Source organism: Triticum dicoccoides, chromosome 4B (assembly GCF_002162155.2).
Source record: "Triticum dicoccoides isolate Atlit2015 ecotype Zavitan chromosome 4B, WEW_v2.0, whole genome shotgun sequence".
NCBI classification, from domain to species: Eukaryota; Viridiplantae; Streptophyta; class Magnoliopsida; order Poales; family Poaceae; genus Triticum; species Triticum dicoccoides.
Window position 1 is genome coordinate 195,123,159 of NC_041387.1, and position 22,093 is coordinate 195,145,251.

A 22,093-nucleotide genomic window follows, 5' to 3' on the forward strand; every position below is an offset into this window, starting at 1 on the left:
CGGGAATTCATGATCCATCACTTCGTTAGTGAAGTAGAGGGGGTGTGCGGCGCCTCTATGCCGGGCTATGTGGCTACACAGTTCGAATGAGTCTGGGTGGCTATATTCGGCCCAGCCGTACTTGTTCATAGTGTATCCGGCGTGACGAACATCATCACGTGTTGGGGCGTGCCCCCGTGATCCGTAGATCGATCTTGGCTGTACTGCCTTGTTTTCCAGTATATCTTGCAGGTCCTGCCTATTGCCCCGGGCCGTAGTGTATTGGCGTGGGGGTGCGGGCTGGTATTCGGGCTGATATGTCGTTTTATCGCGGCAACGAGGTGGCTGGTCAGCCGGGTGGCGCTCGAGTCCGTATTCCTCAACTGCCAGGACTTCGGTCCATCTGTCTGTGAGCAGGTCTTGATCAGCTTGGAGCTGTTGGTGCTTCTTTTTCAGGCTCCTCGTAGTGGCCATAAGCCGGTGCTTGAAGCTCTCCTACTCCACGGGGTCCTCAGGCATGCCAAACTCATCGTCGCCGAGGCTAATCTCGTCTTCGGAGGGGGGCAAGTAGTTATCCTCCTCTGGATATCGGTCGGTCGCCTGTTCATCTGGGCTGACCTGCCCGTCTTCCTAGTCGGCCTGCTCGAAGGCAGGCTGATCAGGGTTGTATTCATCTTCGGAACCATCCGGATTGTTTTTGTCTCCTGTGCCGATATTGTTGTGGTGGGGTTTGGAGCGGCGCCGACGACGCCCATGCTTTGCTTTCTTCCCTGAGGGGTTATACTCCATTTCCTCATCGCCATTGGTTTCTTTCGGAGTGTCCACCATATATATATATCATATGATGAGGTGGCTGTCCACCGCCCCGTGGGCGGTGGTTCCTGTTCTTCTCCTGCATCGTCGTCCATATCGTCGATGTCTTCGGAGTCGAAGTCAAGCACGTCGGTTAAGTCATCGACCGTGGCAATGAAGTGGGTGGTGGGTGGGCAATGAATTCCTTCATCGCTTGCTTCCCACTCGAGCCGGACATAGTTCGGCAGAGAGTCTCCTGACAAAGAGAGAGATTTTAACGAGTTCAACATGTCGCCAAAGGGCTAGTGCTAGAAGATATCTGCAGCGGTGAGCTCCATTACTGGAGCCCAACCAGATTCGGTGGGCTCGGAGGTGCGCGGACCGAAACCTACAGCCCGATACGAGTCCAGGGGTCCGGTGTCACATGCTTCCTTGGGGGTGAAGCCGGTGTTCGGCTCTACTGCCGATGAGTGTGCGGGCTCCGGGGTGGGGTCCATCCATCCGTCCTCGGGCGACGCAATCTGATCCAGATTTAGGTCCAGGGCTTCTATAGGGGTGATATCCCGAGCATTATCCGGCAGCAGGTCTAAGCCGTGCTCATCGTGACTGTCCGACGCTCCTGGCATAGGCCCGAACCCGTTGAAGATCAAGTCTCCGCGGATGTCGGCCGTGTAGTTCAAGTTTCCGAACCTGACCTGGTGGCAAGGGGCCTAGCTGTCGATCTTCTCCAGATGGCCAGGCGAATTGGCCCGCAGTATGAATCCGCCGAACACGAAGATCTGTCCGGGGAGAAAAGTCTCACCCTGGACCATGTTGTTGTTGACGATTGAAGGGGCCATCAAGCCTTGAAGTGACGACACAGAGGAACTCTCAATGAAAGCACCAATGTCGGTGTCAAAACTGTCGGATCTCGGGTAGGGGGTCCCGATCTGTGCGTCTTAGGCTAATGGTAACAGGAGGCAAGGGACACAATGTTTACCCAGGTTCGGGCCCTCTCGATGGAGGTAAAACCCTACTTACAGCTTGATTGATATTGATGATATGAGTGTTACAAGAGTTGATCTACCTTGAGATCATAGAGGCTAAACCCTAGGAGCTAGCCAATGATGATTATGATTCTGTCTCTAAGGACTAAACTCTCCGGTTTATATAGACACCGGAGAGGGCTAGGGTTTACATGGAGTCGGTTACAAAGAAGGAAATATAATATATGGATCGCCAAGCTTGTCTTCCACGCAAAGGAGAGTCCCATCCGGACACGAGACGAAGTCTTGAGTCTTGTATCTTCACGCTCCAATAGTCCGGCCAAAATATATAGTCCGGCTATCCGGATACCCCCTAATCCAGGACTCCCTCAGTGAACGTGCGGCACCCTTCTGAGGTCACGGGAGCCCGTCGGGGTGGTGGGGCCCGATCTTGGTGCTCGCGCGCCACCACCATAGGAGGCGCATGGTCTTGACGTGGAGGTGCTGGAAGCGCACGTGCATCTTCTTGGGGCCGCTGCACCACTTGACAGCTTGCTTCTTCGCGCGTGCACGCCTGACGCTATGGGTCACGCCACGGCGCTGCCCGCCTCAGCTTGACGATGGCGTCCTTCCACTAGAGGTAGAGGAGGCGCCCCATGAGCCACGTCACTCACAGCAGGAGGCGGCTGAGGCAGTCAGCAGGATGGCGCAGCAGACTCTCCGGCGGTGCTGACAAGTTCGGCAATGCGTTTGAGCCACTCCTCGTAGAAGTCATCGACTAGGCGGTAGCGCAGGAGCTCCCGCACTGCTACATCTTGAGCTTATGTTGGTTTTCCTTGAAGAGGAAAGGGTGATGCAGCAATAGTAGCGTAAGTATTTCCCTTAGTTTTTGAGAACCAAGGTATCAATCCAGTAGGAGGCTCCTCAAAAGTCCCACGCACCTACTCAAACAAACAAAGAACTCGCAACCAACGCAATAAAGGGGTTGTCAATCCCTTCACGGCCACTTGCGAAAGTGAGATCTGATAGAGATAGTATGATAAGATAAATATATTTTTGGTATTTTATAATATAGATGCAAAAAGTAAAGATGCAAATAAAAGTAGATTGGAAGCAAATATGATAAGAGATAGACCCGGGGGCCATAGATTTCACTAGTGGCTTCTCTCAAGATAGCATAAGTATTACGATGGGTGAACAAATTACTGTCGAGCAATTGATAGAAAAGCAAATAAATATGAGATTATCTAGGCATGATCATGTATATAGGCATCACGTCCATGACAAGTAGACCGACTCCTGCCTGCATCTACTACTATTACTCCACACATCGACCGACTCCTGCCTGCATCTAGAGTATTAAGTTCATAAAGAACAGAGTAACGCATTAAGCAAGATGACATGATGTAGAGGGATAAACTCATGCAATATGATATAAACCCCATCTTTTTATCCTTGATGGCAACAATACAATACGTGCCTTGCAACCCTTTCTGTCACTGCGTAAGGACACCGCAAGATTGAACCCAAAGCTAAGCACTTCTCCCATGGCAAGAAAGATCAATGTAGTAGGCCAAACCAAACTGATAATTCGAATAGACTTGCAAAGCTAACTCAATCATACATAAAAGAATTCAGAGGAGATTCAAATATTTCTCATAGATAAACTTGATCATAAACCCACAATTCATCGGATCTCAACAAACATACCGCAAAAAGAGTTTACATCGAATAGATCTCCACAAGAGAGGGGGAGAACATTGTATTGAGATCCAAAAAGAGAGAAGAAGCCATCTAGCTAATAACTATGGACCCGAAGGTCTGTGGTAAACTACTCACAACTCATCGGAGGGGCTATGGTCTTGATGTAGAAGCCCTCCATGGTCGATTCCCCTTCCGGCAGAGCGCCGACGAAGGCTCCAAGATGGGATCTCGCGGATACAGAAGGTTACGGCGGTGGAAATTGTGTTTCGTTGGCTTCCTGGATGTTTTCGAGGTATGTAGGCTTATATAGGAGGAAGAAGTATGTCGGTGGCCACCCGAGGGGCCCACGAGATAGGGGGCGCGCCCTGTAGGGGGGGGCTCCCTACCCTCTCGTGGCCGCCTCGGCTGCTTCTTGACTTGCACTCCAAGTCCTCTGGATCACATTTGTTCCAAAAATCGCGCTCCCAAAGGTTTCATTCCGTTTGGACTCCGTTTGATATTCCTTTTCTTCGAAATACTGAAATAGGCAAAAAAAACAGCAATACGGGCTGGGCCTCCGGTTAGTAGGTTACTACCAAAATTGATATAAATGTGTATAATAAAGCCCATAAACATCCAAAAGGGGTAATATAATAGCATGGAACAATAAAAAATTATAGATACGTTGGAGACGTATCATGCGCCATGAGTAGTGTGGCATGCGCGTTCGCCGGGCCACGACAAGCGTGGGAGGACGAAGCAGCCGGAGTCAGCAACGGAGTGGCGGGCGCCCGTCGCAGCGCATGGAGGGGTGCTGCAATGAAGATTGCTGCTCGTGGCCAGCAGGGCCTGTCGCGGCATTTGCCGCTGGTGATGGGGGATGGCGGGGACAACGCACACCCATATGTGTCGTCTGAGTGACGCAGGCTGTGACCTCGGCCTGGCGCTCAGCACGAGCTCGTCATGCGTCAGTCATGGAACTGTCGGAGTAGCGGTGGATCGATCGATGGAAGAGGAGACCCAATGCACCCCTACCTTGCGCGCCAACTGTCGGATTTCGTGTTCCGCAAACCCTTGAGAGGTTCGAACTCTGGGGTGCATGCGGAGATCGCAACCTACCCAGCCCGCCAACTCGCAAATCTCCTAGCCTATTGCGACGAGCTTGAGGGGAAAGAGAGACATAGCAGTTTACCCAGGTTCAGGCCACCTTGCGGTGTAAAACCCTATTCCTGCTTTGTGGTGGATTTGCCTAGAGGGGCTCAGGAAGAACTAGTAAAGTGGCGAACAACCTCAGGAGGTGTGTTCTTCAGCTCAGGTGAGCTGGTGAGGTGGTGAGGGTGGAATGGATTCGATTTGATCCTCCTTTGTTGTTGGTGAATAGGTCCTATTTATAGTGGCCTTGGTCCTCTTCCCAAATGTAGGCGGGAAGGGATCCCACAACGGCCAAATTTGAAGGGAGACAACAAGTACGTCCTATCCTGACTAAAGTGGTCTTTGCCTGCAAAAGACGCTGGTCGTGACGCTGCGGTGGGCTCGGTGGTGACCTCCGTTATGCCGTCCTGGCGGTCTTGGTCTTGTTGCACCAGAATGGAAACCTTTGGTTGATTCCTCGGGACTCTGCGCCTGCTGCTTGCCTCCATTGCATCAAAGAGGAAAGTGGTACTCTGCGCCCGCCTGGCCTTGGTCGTCATGGCTAACGTCAACCAATCCTCGCAAGGTGAGCCTTGCATAGAAATCTCTGCTACTCGGGAGCCAGCCTGAGGGGGCTGATCCCCTTGGAGGTCTTGGTGTCGTCCGCCTCGCAACCCCATCTTTTTATCCTCGATGACAACAATACAATATGTGCCTTGCAACCCTTTCTGTCACTGGGTAAGGACACCGCAAGATTGAACCCAAAGATAAGCACTTCTCCCATGGCAAGAAAGATCAATCTAGTAGGCCAAACCAAACTGATAATTCGAAGAGACTTGCAAAGATAACTCAATCATACATAAAATAATTCAGAGGAGATTCAAATATTTCTCATAGATAAACTTGATCGTAAACCCACAATTCATCGGATCTCGACAAACACACTTCAAAAAGAGTTTACATCAAATAGGTCTCCACAAGAGAGGGGGGGAACATTGTATTGAGATCCAAAAAGAGAGAAGAAGCCATCTAGCTAATAACTATGGACCCGAAGGTCTGTGGTAAACTACTCACAACTCATCGGAGGGGCTATGGTGTTGATGTAGAAGCCCTCCGTGGTCGATTCCCCCTCCGGCAGAGCGCCAGCGAAGGCTCCAAGATGAGATCTCGCGGATACAGAAGGTTACGACAGGGGAAATTGTGTTTCGTTGGCTCCCTGGATGTATTTGGAGTACGTAGGCTTATATAGGAGGAAGAAGTACGTCGGTGGCCGCCCGAGGGGCCCACAAGACAGGGGGTGCGCCCTGTAAGGGGGGGCTACCCTCTCGTGGCCGCCTCGGCTGCTTCTTGACTTGCACTCGAAGTCCTCTGGATCACTTTCGTTCCAAATATCACGCTCCCGAAGGTTTCATTCCGTTTGGGCTCCGTTTGATATTCCTTTTCTTCGAAATACTGAAATAGGCAAAAAAACAGCAATACGGGCTGGGCCTCCGGTTAGTAGGTTAGTACCAAAAATTATATAAATGTGTAAAATAAAGCCCATAAACATCCAAAAGTGGTAATATAATAGCATGGAACAATCAAAAATTATAGATATGTTGGAGACGTATCAAGCATCCCCAAGCTTAATTCATGCTCGTCCTCGAGTAGGTAAATGATAAAAAAGAAATTTTTGATGTGGAATGCTACCTAGCATAATTCTCAATGTAATTTTCTTTATTGTGGCATGAATGTGCAGATCCAAATGATTCAAAATAAAAGTTCATATTGATAAAAGAAATAGTAACACTTCAAGCATACTAATCAAAGTAATCATGTCTTCTCAAAACAACATGGCAAAAGAAAGTTCATCCCTACAAAATCATATAGTTAGGCTATGCTTCATTTTCTTCACACAAAGATGTTCCCAACTTCTATTCCCCCGATGACAAGCCAAGCAATTGTTTCATACTTAAATAATCTCAAACTTTTTCAACCTTCATGCAATTCATGAGCGTGAGCCATGGATATAGCACTATGGGTGGAATAGAATATGATGATGGGGATTGTGTGGAGAAGACAAAAAAGGAGAAAGTCTCACATTGACGAGGATAATCAACGGGCTATGGAGATGCCCATCAATTAATGTCAACATGAGGAGTAGGGATTGCCATGCAACGGATGCACTAGAGCTATAAATGAATGCTCAACAAAAGAAAACTAGTGGGTGTGCATCCAACTTGCTTGCTCACGAAGACCTAGGGCATTTGAGGAAGCCCATCGTAGGAATATACAAGCCAAGTTCTATAATGAAAAATTCCCACTAGTATGAAAAATACAACTTATGAGACTCACTATATGAAAAACATGGTGCTACTTTGAAGCACAATATATGAGACTCGCTACATGAAGAACAAGGTGCTACTTTGAAGCACAAGTGTGGAAAAAGAGATAGTAACATTGCCCTTTTTATTTATTTTCTCCTCTTTTTTTATTTTTTTCCTTTTTTTCTTTTTTGGGCCCTTTTTTTGGCCTTTCTTCTTCTTTTTTGGGCAATGCTCTAATAATGATGATCATCACACTTTTATTGATTACAACATATGAATTAGAACTCGAAACTAGAACAAGATATGACTCTATATGAATGCCTCCGGCGGTGTACCGGGATGGTGCAATGAATCAAGAGTGACATGTATAAAAAATTATGCATGGTGGCTTTGCCACAAATACGATGTGAACTACATGATCATGCAATGGCAATATGACAAAAGTAAAGTATGTCATGATGATGATGAACGGATCGGTGGGAAGTTGCATGGCAATATATCTCGGAATGGCTATGGAAATGCCATAATAGGTAGGTATGGTGGCTGTTTTGAGGAAGATATAAGGAGGTTTATGTGTGATAGAGCGTATCGTATCAAGGGGTTTGGATGCACCGGCGAAGTTTGCACCAACTCTCAAGGTGAGAAAGGGCAATGCACGGTACCGAAGAGGCTAGCAATGGCAGAAAGGTAAAAGTGGGTATAATCCATGGACTCAACATTAGTCAAAAGAACTCATATACTTATTGCAAAAATTTAGAAGTCATCAAAAATCAAGCACTACGCGCATGCTCCTAGGGGGATAGATTGGTAGGAAAAGACCATCGCTCGTCCCCGACCGCCACTCATAAGGATGCACAAGCCAGGTACACTTCATGTTTCAAATTTGTTACACAACTTTAACCATACGTGCATGCTACGGGACTTGCTAACTTCAACACAAGCATTCTTTAAATTCATAATCACCCAACTATCATGACTTTAATATCACTATCTCCATATCTCAAAACAATTATCAAGTATCAAATTGACCATAGCATCCAATTCAATTCCTATGTTAGTTTTCATTATACCCAACTTGGATACCTACCATTCTAGGACCAATTTTATAACCAAAGAAAATACCATGCTGTTCTAAAAGACTCTCAAAAATATATAAGTGAAGCATGAGAGACTAGCAATTTCTACAAAAATAAGTCACCACCGTGCTCTAAAAGATATAAGTGAAGCACTAGAGCAAAAACTATCAAGCTCAAAAGATATAAGTGAAGCACATAGAGTATTCTAGCAAATTCAATCAAGTAGGCTTATCCCAAAAGGAGTGTACAGCAAGGATGATTGTGGTAAACTAAAAATCAAAGACTAATATAATACACGATGCTCCAAGAAAAACACATATCATGTGGCGAATAAACGTATAGCTCCAAGTAAAGTTACCAATGAACAAAGACGAAAGAGGGGATGCCTTCTCGGGGCATCCCCAAGCTTAGGCTTTTGACTATTCTTGAATATGTTGGGGTTCCATGGGCATCCCCAAGCTTAGGCTTTTTCCACTCCTTATTCCATAATCCATAAAAGCTTTACCCAAAACTTGAAAACTTCACAACACAAAACTCAACAGGAAATCTTATAAGCTCCGTTAGTGAAAGAAAACAAAACCACCACACAAGGTACTGTAATGAACTCATTCTTTATTTATTTTGGTGTTAAACCTACTGTATTCCAACTTCTCTATGGTTTATAAACTATTTTACTAGCCATAGATGCATCAAAATAAGCAAACAACACACGAAAAACAGAATCTGCCAGCAATCTGTAACTAACGCAAACTTCTGGAACTCTAAAAATCCTACCAAAATAGGAAGTCCTGGACAATTTATCTATTGATCAGAAGCAAAAAGAATCAACGCAAAAGCACGTTTCTGTGATTTAACAAAACTAAATTCATGCGTGCAAAGTTTCTGTTTTTCAGCAGAATCAAATCATCTATCATCATAGGTTATCCTATAGGTTCTACTTAGCACGAACACTAATTAAAGGATAAAAACACATATAAACAGAATGTAGATGCAAGATTTATTACTAAACAGGAACAAAAACAAAAAACACAAAGAAAATTGGGTTGCCTCCCAACTAGCGCTATCGTTTAACGCCCCTAGCTAGGCATAAAAGCGCATATAGATCTAAGTAGTGCCATCTTTAGCACTCAATTCCTCAATAGGGCATTCACAATATTTAGGGGTTTCTCCCTTTTTAGCAATGATTAAACCTTTGGGAAAAAATTCAAGAAATTCGTTTGAAGCAAAAGGTTCCTTAACGATAGAGAGACAATCGGGATGAACACTTATGGATTTGAGATCTGCGTCCCCTTTACTAGAAGATTCACCATTATTTTTAGGAACATAAATAAACTTGGCGGTTTTGGTAGGGGGTTTTGGAGTGTTTTTCATGGAAGAAAAAGCCTAACCTAAGTTGGTAATTATATCCTCAAGTTTACCGATTCTAGCAGAATCTAGATCTAGTTTTTCATTAACTATAGGTTCTATCTCTTTAAGAATTTTCAAAGTAGTTCCAACCCTAGATCCATATTGGGTAATATGATTATGAATCTTTTTATCCAAATTTTCAATCAACTCAACAGTGGCAAGTTTATTTTCAATAATATCAAGCCGTTGCATAACGTGTTCTAAAGTTAAAACAGTTCCATTAACCAAACGAGGTGGTGGGCCAAACAAATCTAACATAGCATTATAAGCATCAAACGTATGGGTACTCAAGAAATCACCTCCCGCAATAGTATCAAGAACACATCTATTCCAAGGAGTGATGCCTACATAAAAATTGCGGAGAAGAACGGAAGTAGAAAGCTTCCTAGCAGATCTATTTTGAGCATTGCAAATTCTATGCCAAGCATCTTTTAAATTTTCTCCCTCCCTTTGCTTAAAATTGAGAATTTCATGTTCGGGAGTAATAATAAGGATAGGAGGACTAGCCATAACGACAAGGTAAACAAACTAACACACGAGCAAACAAAAAAAGGCAGCGAAAAGAGAGGAGGAGATTTGGGAAAGAGAGGGCGAATAAAACGGCAAGGGTGAAGTGGGGGAGATGAAAACAAGAGGCAAATGGCAAATAATGTAAATGCGAGGGACATGAGTTTGTGATGGGTACTTGGTATGTCTTGACTTGAACGAAGACCTCCCCGGCAACGGTGCCATAAATCCTTCTTGCTATGTCTTGAGCTTGTGTTAGTTTTCCTTGAAGAGGAAAGGGTGATGCAGCAATAGTAGCGTAAGTATTTCCCTCAGTTTTTGAGAACCAAGGTATCAATCCAGTAGGAGGCTCCTCAAAAGTCCCACGCACCTGCACAAACAAACAAAGAACTCGCAACCAACACAATAAAGGGGTTGTCAATCCTTCACGGCCACTTGCGAAAGTGAGATCTGATAGAGATAGTATGATAAGATAAATATATTTTTGGTATTTTATAATATAGATGCAAAAAGTAAAGATGCAAATAAAAGTAGAATGGAAGCAAATATGATAAGAGATAGACCTAGGGGCCATAGGTTTCACTAGTAGCTTCTTTCAAGATAGCATAAGTATTACGATGGTGAACAAATTACTGTCGAGCAATTGATAGAAAAGCGAATAAATATGAGATTATCTAGGCATGATCATGTATATAGGCATCACGTCCATGACAAGTAGACCGACTCCTGCCTGCATCTACTACTATTACTCCACACATCGACCGACTCCTGCCTCCATCTAGAGTATTAAGTTCATAAAGAACAGAGTAACGCATTAAGCAAGATGACATGATGTAGAGGGATAAACTCATGCAATATGATATAAACCCCATCTTTTTATCCTCGATGGCAACAATACAATACGTGCCTTGCAACCCTTTCTGTCACTGGGTAAGGAAACCGCAAGATTGAACCCAAAGCTAAACACTTCTCCCATGGCAAGAAAGATCAATCTAGTAGGCCAAACCTAACTGATAATTCGAATAGACTTCGAAAGATAACTCAATCATACATAAAAGAATTCAGAGGAGATTCAAATATTTATCATAGATAAACTTGATCATAAACCCACAATTCATCGGATCTCAACAAACACACCGCAAAAAGAGTTTACATCAAATAGATCTCCACAAGAGAGGGAGAGAACATTGTATTGAGATCCAAAAAGAGAGAAGAAGCCATCTAGCTAATAACTACGGACTCGAAGGTCTGTGGTAAACTACTCACAACTCATCGGAGGTCTGATGAAATAGTACCTTCCCTGTCATAGTGACTCCACGGGTTCTGGGTTGTCGTCAACCAATAACATCCATAAGCGAATCGAATTTTGCGCTCTGATACGATAACTCTAAGTAATTTTCGTTGCTTATGAGTTTAATAATCCTTGAAGTCATTCCTAGCCTGATTGGCTATATCCTTATCGTGCTACCTAGTTCTTTTTCCCGGAGCACAATTTTCGATGATGAGCAAATCATGCGTCGATCTTCCTCGTCATATCAATTCTCCTCGAACAGCAAACTTGATTTCAGGTTTGTGTCATACCCATGGTTCCAATAACCTTTCGCTTCATCATACCTTTGACTTGATATCATCGCCGATCGATTACATCTTCATGGTATCTCTCGACAAATGTGTCATGATCATCATCAGCATTCTGAGCTCTTCCAGGTTACCAATCGAATTCATGATGGCAAATACCATCCTTGCCCCTCGATGCTTTGTGCTAACATCGATAACATCTTGCATTTCCACAACACAAAACTTGTTCTAGTTTTGTGGTGTACCTTGAGTTCCTTGCTATCTGACTTATGTTATGCTCTACCTTGAAGTATTACCATCTTTTATGTCAAGAAGGTCGTGAGAATTGCTCTGCCTCTTAAAAATTTCTTGGTATAGTGATACTTCTCACCAGCACCATTCTTTCTTGGTCCCAATGTTGATTCTAACCGGAATACCAACAAGTGAACGATGCTGCTTGGATTATGTACTCCTAGCAACCCTATTTGCATTGGAGTTAATGGACGACAGTTCATTTTTAGACTATTGGATAATTAATCACCATCCTAACATTGATCGTGCTACCTAAGCCGATATTTCGGGTGCACTTTTGAACCAACATTTAATTGTGTATGTTTTCCTCGAGCATACCTCATTATTTCATTTGATCTAACAAATTTTATCTCCTTGTTCACATAATTGTGGAAACCATCCTTCAAAATCTCGATGAATTGTCGGTGAGTTCATCAGCTACCTCGTTATCCCTTCATTGGTTTAATGATGATCTCTTGTCCTGGAACTTGCTTCCATAGTACATTTCCTGAGAATCTTACAATGTCGGCTCGTCGATTTGTTTTGCACATTTTCTTCTCGGGCATCCTGACATCAATCAGATCTGAATCTTGGTCAGATATGATGGTTGGAATATAATCCCAAGAGTTATAACATTTGTCCTTGACCCGATAAGGTGATGTCATGCCTAGCACCCCTGGCCGGAGGACCTATTGTTATAGTTTCCTTTTTGGCAAGGTTAACCATTCTTCCATGAGGAAATTGTAAGACTTATTCTAGGAGTTTTTCCTGATGGATCCTTTGCGTATCCAAAGTCTGGCCTTTGTTTGAAGACCATGTCAATGCTATCTCGAAGCATGTATGTGGTACTCCGAATTTCAATAAGAACATTTGAAGCACAATGCTAAATTTTCTTTATCAAATTATCCAAGCAACGTTGTATGGGTAATGTCATGATATTTCTCTCCCCTTTCCTAAAATGGTTTTCCATGATATATCCTGTCATGGATATCATGCTCTGCTTGTCTTTGGGAAGGATATACCCCTGAAATATGTGTTTAATCACATTTTTCCTTTCCATTGTTCTGTTTAACCGATCATCACATTTTCCTTTCCATTGGTTTGTTTGACCTTTCTTGTGATCTATATAATCTAAGGAGTGATAATTCACTACTTATGTAAACTCTGTCAGTAAAATCCTGTTACTATTGTTGATGACATTACGTTAACCACCGATGGACGAGAACTTTGCCTATTGGTCAGCCTCGTTCCACGAGTAGGAAGATGGTTCTCTTCGTCCCTCGCCCTTTGTACCAACGATGTTGCTGACATAACTAAAAGGCTATCCGCTGACCTGTCTTGCCTACATGGTCATCCAAGACGTCACCGCCCTTCCTACCGTTAACTCACATGGTGGGCCCATAACCCACAGTTCCACAGGATCGAAACCTGACTCTTCTGTACACCCTGTTGTCAAAGTTATTCCTCGCGCTTGACTTCATACGTAATTCACGGGCCACCTGCCTAGTGATCTGTTCTGGTATCAGACGCAATACTTGTTCTCGTTGCGCTGAACCCCTTTCACCTTCTGACTGGGCATTGAACGATTGCCTGCCCGATCGAAACTTCTCATGGTACCTTCTTACTTTGCTCTCGAAATTTTCTTCAGTTACAATTCGAGAGTTAATTTTCGCCACCCTTCCTAGAGTTATCTACCAGATAAGCGACCTTCTAGAGGCCAGTTCTTCCGAAGATACCCATTATCCTTTTGGGTGAAGAGAGGGCGAATAAAACGGCAAGGGTGAAGTGGGGGAGATGAAAACAAGAGGCAAATCGCAAATAATGTAAATGCGAGGGAGATGAGTTTGTGATGGGTACTTGGTATGTCTTGACTTGAGCGAAGACCTCCCCGGCAACGGTGCCATAAATCCTTCTTGCTACGTCTTGAGCTTGTGTTAGTTTTCCTTGAAGAGGAAAGGGTGATGCAGCAATAGTAGCGTAAGTATTTCCCTCAGTTTTTGAGAACCAAGGTATCAATCCAGTAGGAGGCTCCTCAAAAGTCCCACGCACCTACACAAACAAACAAAGAACTCGCAACCAACACAATAAAGGGGTTGTCAATCCTTCACGGCCACTTGCGAAAGTGAGATCTGATAGAGATAGTATGATAAGATAAATATATTTTTGGTATTTTATAATATAGATGCAAAAAGTAAAGATGCAAATAAAAGTAGATTGGAAGCAAATAAGATAAGAGATAGACCTAGGGGCCATAGGTTTCACTAGTAGCTTCTTTCAAGATAGCATAAGTATTACGATGGGTGAACAAATTACTGTCGAGCAATTGATAGAAAAGCGAATAAATATGAGATTATCTAGGCATGATCATGTATATAGGCATCAAGTCCATGACAAGTAGACCGACTCCTGCCTGCATCTACTACTATTACTCCACACATCGACCGACTCCTGCCTGCATCTAGAGTATTAAGTTCATAAAGAACAGAGTAACGCATTAAGCAAGATGACATGATGTAGAGGGATAAACTCATGCAATATGATATAAACTCCATCTTTTTATCCTCGATGGCAACTATACAATACATGCCTTGCAACCCTTTCTGTCACTGGGTAAGGAAACCGCAAGATTGAACCCAAAGCTAAACACTTCTCCCATGGCAAGAAAGATCAATCTAGTAGGCCAAACCAAACTGATAATTCGAATAGACTTGCAAAGATAACTCAATCATACATAAAAGAATTCAGAGGAGATTCAAATATTTCTCATAGATAAACTTGATCATAAACCCACAATTCATCGGATCTCAACAAACACACCGCAAAAAGAGTTTACATCGAATAGATCTCCACAAGAGAGGGGGAGAACATTGTATTGAGATCCAAAAAGAGAGAAGAAGCCATCTAGCTAATAACTACGAACCCGAAGGTCTGTGGTAAACTACTCACAACTCATCGGAGGGGCTATGGTGTTGATCTAGAAGACCTCCATGGTCGATTCCCCCTCCGGCAGAGCGCCGGCGAAGGCTCCAAGATGGGATCTCGCGGATACAGAAGGTTACTGCGGTGGAAATTGTGTTTCGTTGGCTTCCTGGATGTTTTCGGGGTATGTAGGCTTATATAGGAGGAAGAAGTATGTCGGTGGCCGCCCGAGGGGCCCACGAGACTGGGGGGCACGCCCTATAGGGGGGGCGCCCTACCCTCTCGTGGCCGCCTCGGCTGCTTCTTGACTTGCACTCCAAGTCCTCTGGATCACATTTGTTCCAAAAATCACGCTCCCAAAGGTTTCATTCCGTTTGGACTCTGTTTGATATTCCTTTTCTTCGAAATTCTGAAATAGGCAAAAAAAAACAGCAATACGGGCTGGGCCTCCGGTTAGTAGGTTAGTACCAAAATTGATATAAATGTGTATAATAAAGCCCATAAACATCCAAAAGGGGTAATATAATAGCATGGAACAATAAAAAATTATAGATACGTTGGAGACGTATAACGCGCCATGAGTAGTGTGGCCTGCGCATTCGCCGGGCCACGACAAGCGTGGGAGGACGAAGCAGCCGGAGTCCGCAACAGAGTGGCGGGCGCCCGTCGCAGCGCATGGAGGGGTGCTGCAATGAAGATTGCTGCTCGTGGCCAGCAGGGCCTGTGGCGGCATTTGCCGCTGGTGATGGGGGATGGCGGGGACAACGCTCACCCATATGTGCCGTCTGAGCGACGTAGGCTATGACCGTGGCCTGGCGCTCAGCACGAGCTCGTCATGCGTCAGTCATGGAAGTGTCGGAGTAGCGGTAGATCGATCGATGGAAGAGGAGACCCAATGCACCCCTACCTTGCGCGCCAACTGTCGGATTTCGTGTTCCGCAAACCCTTGAGAGGTTCGAACTCTAGGGTGCGTGCAGAGATCTCAACCTACCCAGCCTACCAACTCACAAATCTCCTAGCCTATCGCGACGAGCTTGAGGGGAAAGAGAGACACAGCAGTTTACCCAGGTTCAGGCCACCTTGCGGTGTAAAACCCTATTCCTGCTTTGTGGTGGATTTGCCTAGAGGGGCTCAGGAAGAACTAGTAAAGTGGCGAACAGCCTCAGGAGGTGCGTTCTTGAGCTCAAGTGAGCTGGTGAGGTGGTGAGGGTGGAATGGATTCGATTTGATCCTCCTTTGTTGTTGGTGGTTAGGTCCTATTTATAGTGGCCTTGGTCCTCTTCCCAAATGTAGGCGGGAAGGGATCCCACAACGGCCAAATTTCAAGGGAGACAGCAAGTACGTCCTATCCCGACTAAAGTGGTCTTTGCTTGCAAAAGCCGCTGGTCGTGACGCTGCGGTGGGCTCGGCGGTGACCTCCGTCATGCCGTCCTGGCGGTCTTGGTCTTGTTGCACCAGAATGGAAACCTTTGGTTGATTCCTCGGGACTCTGCACCTGCTGCTTTCCTCCATTGCATCGAAGAGGACACTAGTACTCTGCGCCCGCCTGGCCTTGGTCGTCATGGCTCACGCCAACCAATCCTCGCGAGGTGAGCCTTGCATAGAAATCTCCGCTCCTCCGGAGCCAGCCTGAGGGGGCTGATCCCCTTGGAGGTCTTGGTGTCATCCGCCTCGCAAGGCTTGGCCCCTCGCGAGGGTCTTGAGCTGTTGATGCTGAAGCTGGGCCGTACCAGACCGTCGATGGAGCCACGCCGTGGGCCTCAGGCAGGCAAGTCTGGGTACCCCCGTATCCAGAACACCGACAACACACATGATTACTGCTAATAAGCCGTGTGATTTGATGTGAACACACAGGGAATGGTCGTCTACAAGCCGGCCGGCAGTTGCAATGCTGGATAGAGACGACCGTGTGCTACTACCTCCATCTTGGTTTATTAGTCCCCTTTATATTCTGTGCCATGTTTTGACTTTAAATTTAACTAACAAAAAGTTAATGCATGTTATAAAAAATTCATAATTGGAAACTATGTTCAAATACGAATCCGACGATATAATTGTTGCGACATGCATTCGTATTTTATTAGTTAAATCTCTAGTCAAAATTTGGCACAAAAATACAAAGACGTCTTATAAACCAAGACGAGGGTAGTAGGTAATTTAATCGCAAACGTTAATTTTTTATTAACTGTATGTGTACATGTCCTTTCGTCCTCCTCTCGGACGCCTTGTCACTCTGCTGCCGCAGACGGCTTCGAGCACAAGCTTGAGCAACGCGCGGGGGCGTTCTTTTGTTCAAACGGTGGCTCGAAGTGGTGCCGATGAATCGTCGATGAGCCCGTTACCACGCAACCGCGCAGGTTCCCGTGCAAGCTTCCCACCGACTCGGTGAAATCCCTAAAAATCTCAAGGCTTACGGGCCTGCGAGTCCTGCGTCGCATTTTTTCCTCCCTCCCTGTAGCTTATCTTGTCTGCTTCGCCCACAATCGCCAAGGGCACTGGTCTGTCATCGTCGCTCAGCCACTCCGCCGTCATCAAAGGATAGCTCCAGCTGGGAGGATACACTGCGGCAGCGGTGTAGTCCCCGACGTAGTGTAGTGTGCTTGGCGTCCCTGTTGGGTGTGCGTGGAACACCCACCACATGCTCTGCAGCCGCTGCCCGTCGGCAGCTGTTGCCGGCTGCCGTTGCTGCCACCCCACCGTTTGCCGTTGTTGCCGCCACACCACCGTCAAAAGCAAGGGCAATCGCCCACTCCACTTCCGTGGTCCGCAAGCGGAAGGTGGACGTTCGTAGCCGCCACCCCATTGCCAGCCACCATGGCTATCACTCACTCCACCACCACAGCCCAAAGGTGGGAGGTGGTGGTCGTGGCCGCCACCCCATCGTCGGCCTTCAGCCACCGCCTACCACCAGTGTCATCACCCTGCACCACCACCGCCACCTGAAGGAGCGAGGCGGATGCGGAGGACCGCATGTGCGTCAGCAACCTTGGGCGCTACATCGAGTTCCCGCAGGTGGAGGAGGAGGAGTGCCTTGTCGAGCATTCAAAGAGCCTTACCGCCGCTATGGCCGCAACACACGCCACCGTAGAGGTGAGCAATCAGGAGACCCACGAGGAATCCCACCGCTTCGAGAGAGGTCGTCTGGAGCGGCAGACGGTGATCGAAGTGAGCATCGCTGAAGGTGCAACAACAGCAGGCACCGTATTGCAGTTGTCCAGATCGTCGGTAGGCTCCTCCTCCTCTGCCTCTTACTGAGCACGCTCGGCAGAGGAGAGGCTGCGTGAAGTAGTACAAATCCCCTCCGTAGTAGTACTAGTATTTAGGGGCTATTTTGTTCAATTCATCTGACTATAGATTTGGTGGAACTGTACAACGTACTTAAAATTAGCTAGTATATATAGTTGAACTAGCTATTTCAATACGTGGTTGGCAACAATTGGGGAAATGTTTGGTCGGTTCAGCTGTCTAGTTAAACTGTTTGTATAAAGAACGATGGCTTAATCTATGAATGAAATATATTCTTAATTACTGAATTTTAGTTGCAAAATTTAGATAGTACTAGTGATTTTTAGCTACATATTTTGACAAATGGCAGTGTTACAAGGTTGACAAAGGGCAACGTCAATAGATCAACAAATGTCAATCTTTCCAGCTTGACAAATGGCAATATACCCAATACGGCAGATGCAAATCTTACCAAATGGTCTGTACGTGGTTGCACATGGGTCATCCGAAAAAATTGTTTGCGTTGAAGGGGTATACAAATCATGCGTGCCAGATTTTCTCTTGGCTTAGCACCGAAGTCTCTCTTTGCACAATCTGAACCGTTTGCGTTGAAGAGATGAACAAATCCTGCACGGTGAATTTTCCCTCGGCTTACTGGGGAAGACGATAGCTCTCACTTTTGCATACGAGTGTTCTATCTAAAACGTTTGCAATGAAGAGCTGCACAAATCCTGCTCGGCACATTTTCCCTTGGCTTCCTGGGGAAGCTGTCGGTTCGCATATGGGTTTTCTAGCTAAAACGTTTACGATGATTGTTTTATATTTAAAAACCTTTGATGTTTCTTTAAAGAAAATCATTTGATAAGTCTGTACATTCAGAGAGAAAAACCTAAGTTCGTTCAAACCATATCTTTTATTCAATCACACTGCAAACTTATATTCATAGGATCAAGATACAATATTAAACCCCAAAAAAAAAATCCGGCGGCGGCGGAGGTGACATGCCATGCCAGTGTTGTCGTTGTCATCCTCCGGGATGCCATTGTTGAAGTATTCAAGGCAGCACATAATGTTCTTCACTTGCAAATCAAACATCATGTCATCGCGTGATCGACGGGCGGGGCGTGGGAGGACGACAACTCGCAGCGCTGCGAGCTAGCGGTCGACGGTGGCGTCCCATGCTGATGAGGGGGGCGCGCGCACGAGCACAAGTGAGGAATGTGTAGGCAAACGCACGGGGAACGACGCCGCGGTGGGTGCAGGGGCGCGCACGGCCACGGGGACTAGCATGTACATGAGCTTGTGTGGGTCCGTGGAGACCTTGCTGGCGCCCACGGCTTCCAGCTCTGCGATAGTGCTCGGCAACCAGCTCCTAAATGCTACGGGGATGGTCGCTGGTGCGAGCGTGGGGATGGGAGCTAGGACGTCGCAGGGGCAATAACCACCAGTACCAGCTCGTTCAGGGCCATGTCCATGAGGCCCCATTCCTCCTTATTTTTGATCTCCTCCGGCTCGGAGTCGACTTCACCAAACTAGAAGACTAGTGCCAAAGGATCCTTCTGCGCCATGGTGTTGGTGGAGGTCTGTGGGAGGGGAATGGGAGGCGAACAGTAAGGCTGCCCATATTAAACAGCAGCTCGGGCACCATTAATGGAGAGGGTGCGAGCAAGGCGGGCGGCCACGGAAGCCAAAGGACTTGCTTCCCAGTGAACTTGCACAGCATACATCTCGCATGCTTCCTGGTGAGCCTATGCATTGGAGGACAACTTGCACGCCTCTCAGTTAGCCTATGCAGCGGCGTGCGCTCGAACGCCTCCTGATCAGTCAAGCAGTTGTCTACACGGTGCCCCCTATAGCCTTGAAAAGAGAGACACATGGCATCACGTGAATGGTTAACAGAACGCACATGATTTACATTATGCAAATGTTTGAGATGTTAAAGTGGCATCTATTTTTTTCAAAATGCCTTTGTTGGCCATTATTCGAGTGCGCCTTCTCTCAAAATGGACACGAAAAATACCACAACATGTTGGGTGCCATTCCATGATAGTTTGCAAGGTTTCATGAATTTCAGACAAGTCTTGGATTTACTAGAATTTAAAAACAAAGTATCTCAATGTTTTGCCGGCCATCAACTGTGCCCTGGTGTTTGAATTCATTCCATTTCTTGCATGGGACATAAGCATGCACCCAAGGACACACATTTGATATGCCAACCCATTTTTCTGCACTAGAGCATGCGCATGTGGTTCAAATTTGAATTATGCGCATAAAATACCTAGAAAACCCATTTAATGATAAAAATGTCCAAGTGAACCCCGAAAAATCATAAAAATTGACACAACACTCCTGTTGTTCTTTGTTGACCATAGAAAAATTTTGAAAGCAAGAAGAAGCAACGGATATCATTTCGTCCCCATAGGTTGCACGTTCCCTACCGTAACCATCAGGCTTGTTGTGAGAAGCTCTAGTTTTCGAGAAGCTTATACCCGAACCTGCCCCAAATGGGACAAAAAATTTACCACAACATATTGATGCTGCTCCATGATAGCATGCCAAGTTTCACGTATTTTAGACGAGTTTTGGATTTACTAGAATTGAAAAACCATGTATCTCAATGTTTGTAGCCAAGCGACGGTGGAAAGGTGTTTGACATTCATTTCCATTTCTTGCATGGGATCTAAGCATGCAACCAAGGACACATATTTGATTTTTGAACCAATTTACATGCACTAGAGCATCTGCATATAGTTCAAATTTGAATTATGAACATAAATGCTTAGAAAAGTCAGTTAATGTATAAAAATGTCCAAACGAACCCCCAAAAATTCCTAAATTTACCACAAAACTCCTGTTGTTCTAAATTGACACTAGAAAAAAACTAAAATCAAGAAGAGCAACGGATATCGTTTCGTCTAGAAAGGTGAAACATTCCCTATCGTAACCATCAAGCTTGTTGTGAGAAGCTCTAGTTTGTGAGAAGCTTATACCCCAACCTGCCCCAAATGGGACAAAAAATTTAACACAACATGTTGATGCCGCTCCATGGTAGCATGCCAAATTTCATGTATTTTAAACGAGTTTTGGAATTACTAGAATTTAACAACGATGTATCTCAATGTTTATGGCCGAGCGACGGTGGCAAGGTGTGTTTGACATTCATTCCCATTTCTTGCATTTGGACTTAAGCATGCAACCAGAGACACACATTTGAATTTTGAACCCATTTATATGCACTGGAGTATGTGCATGTTGTTCAAATTTGAATTATGCACATAAATGCATAGAAAACTAAGTAAATGTATAAAAATGTCCAAGCGAACCCCGAAAAATCCCAAAAATTTACACAACACTCATGTTGTTCTATGTTGACACTAGAAAAATTATGAAAGCAAGAAGAGGCAATGGATATCGTTTCGTCCCCCATGGTGGCACGTACCCTACCGAGACCATCGGGTTTGTTATGAGAAGCTCTGGTTTGCGAGAAGATTATACCCAAACCTGCCCCAAATGGGACAATATTTTTACCATGGTATGTCGATGTCGTTCCATGATATCATGTCAAGTTTCATGAATTTCAGACGAGTTTTTGATTTACTAGAATTTCAAAACCATGTATCTCAATGTTAGCGGTCGAGCGACAGTGCCAAGGTGTTCGACATTCATTCTCATTTCTTGCATATGACCTAAGCTTGCAACAAAGGACACACATTTGATTTTTCAACTCATTTTTATGCATTGGAGCATGTGCATGTGTTCAATTTTGAATTATATATGCACATAAATGCCTAGAAAACTCCATTAACATATAAAAATGTCCAAACGATCCCAAAAAATCCAAAATTTAACACGACACTCCTGTTGTTCTATGTTGACACCAGAAAAAAATTGAAAGCAAGAAGAAGCGATGAATATCGTTTTGTCGACAAAGGTGACACGTCTCCCTACTGGAACCATGAGGCTTCTTTTGAGAAGCTCTGGTTTGTGAGAAGCTTATCCCATAACCTGCCTCAAATGGGATAATATTTTTTACCCAGCATGTTGATGGCATTCCATGATAGCATGCCAGGGTTCATGAATTTTAGATGAGTTTTGGATTTTTACTAGAATTACAAAAGCAAGTACCTCAATGTTTGCCAGAGAGCCATGGTGTCGTGGTGTTCAAAATTCATACCCATTTCTTGCATGAGACATCAGCATAAACCCATGGACACATATATGATTTTACAACCCATTTTGGTGCACCGGAGCATGT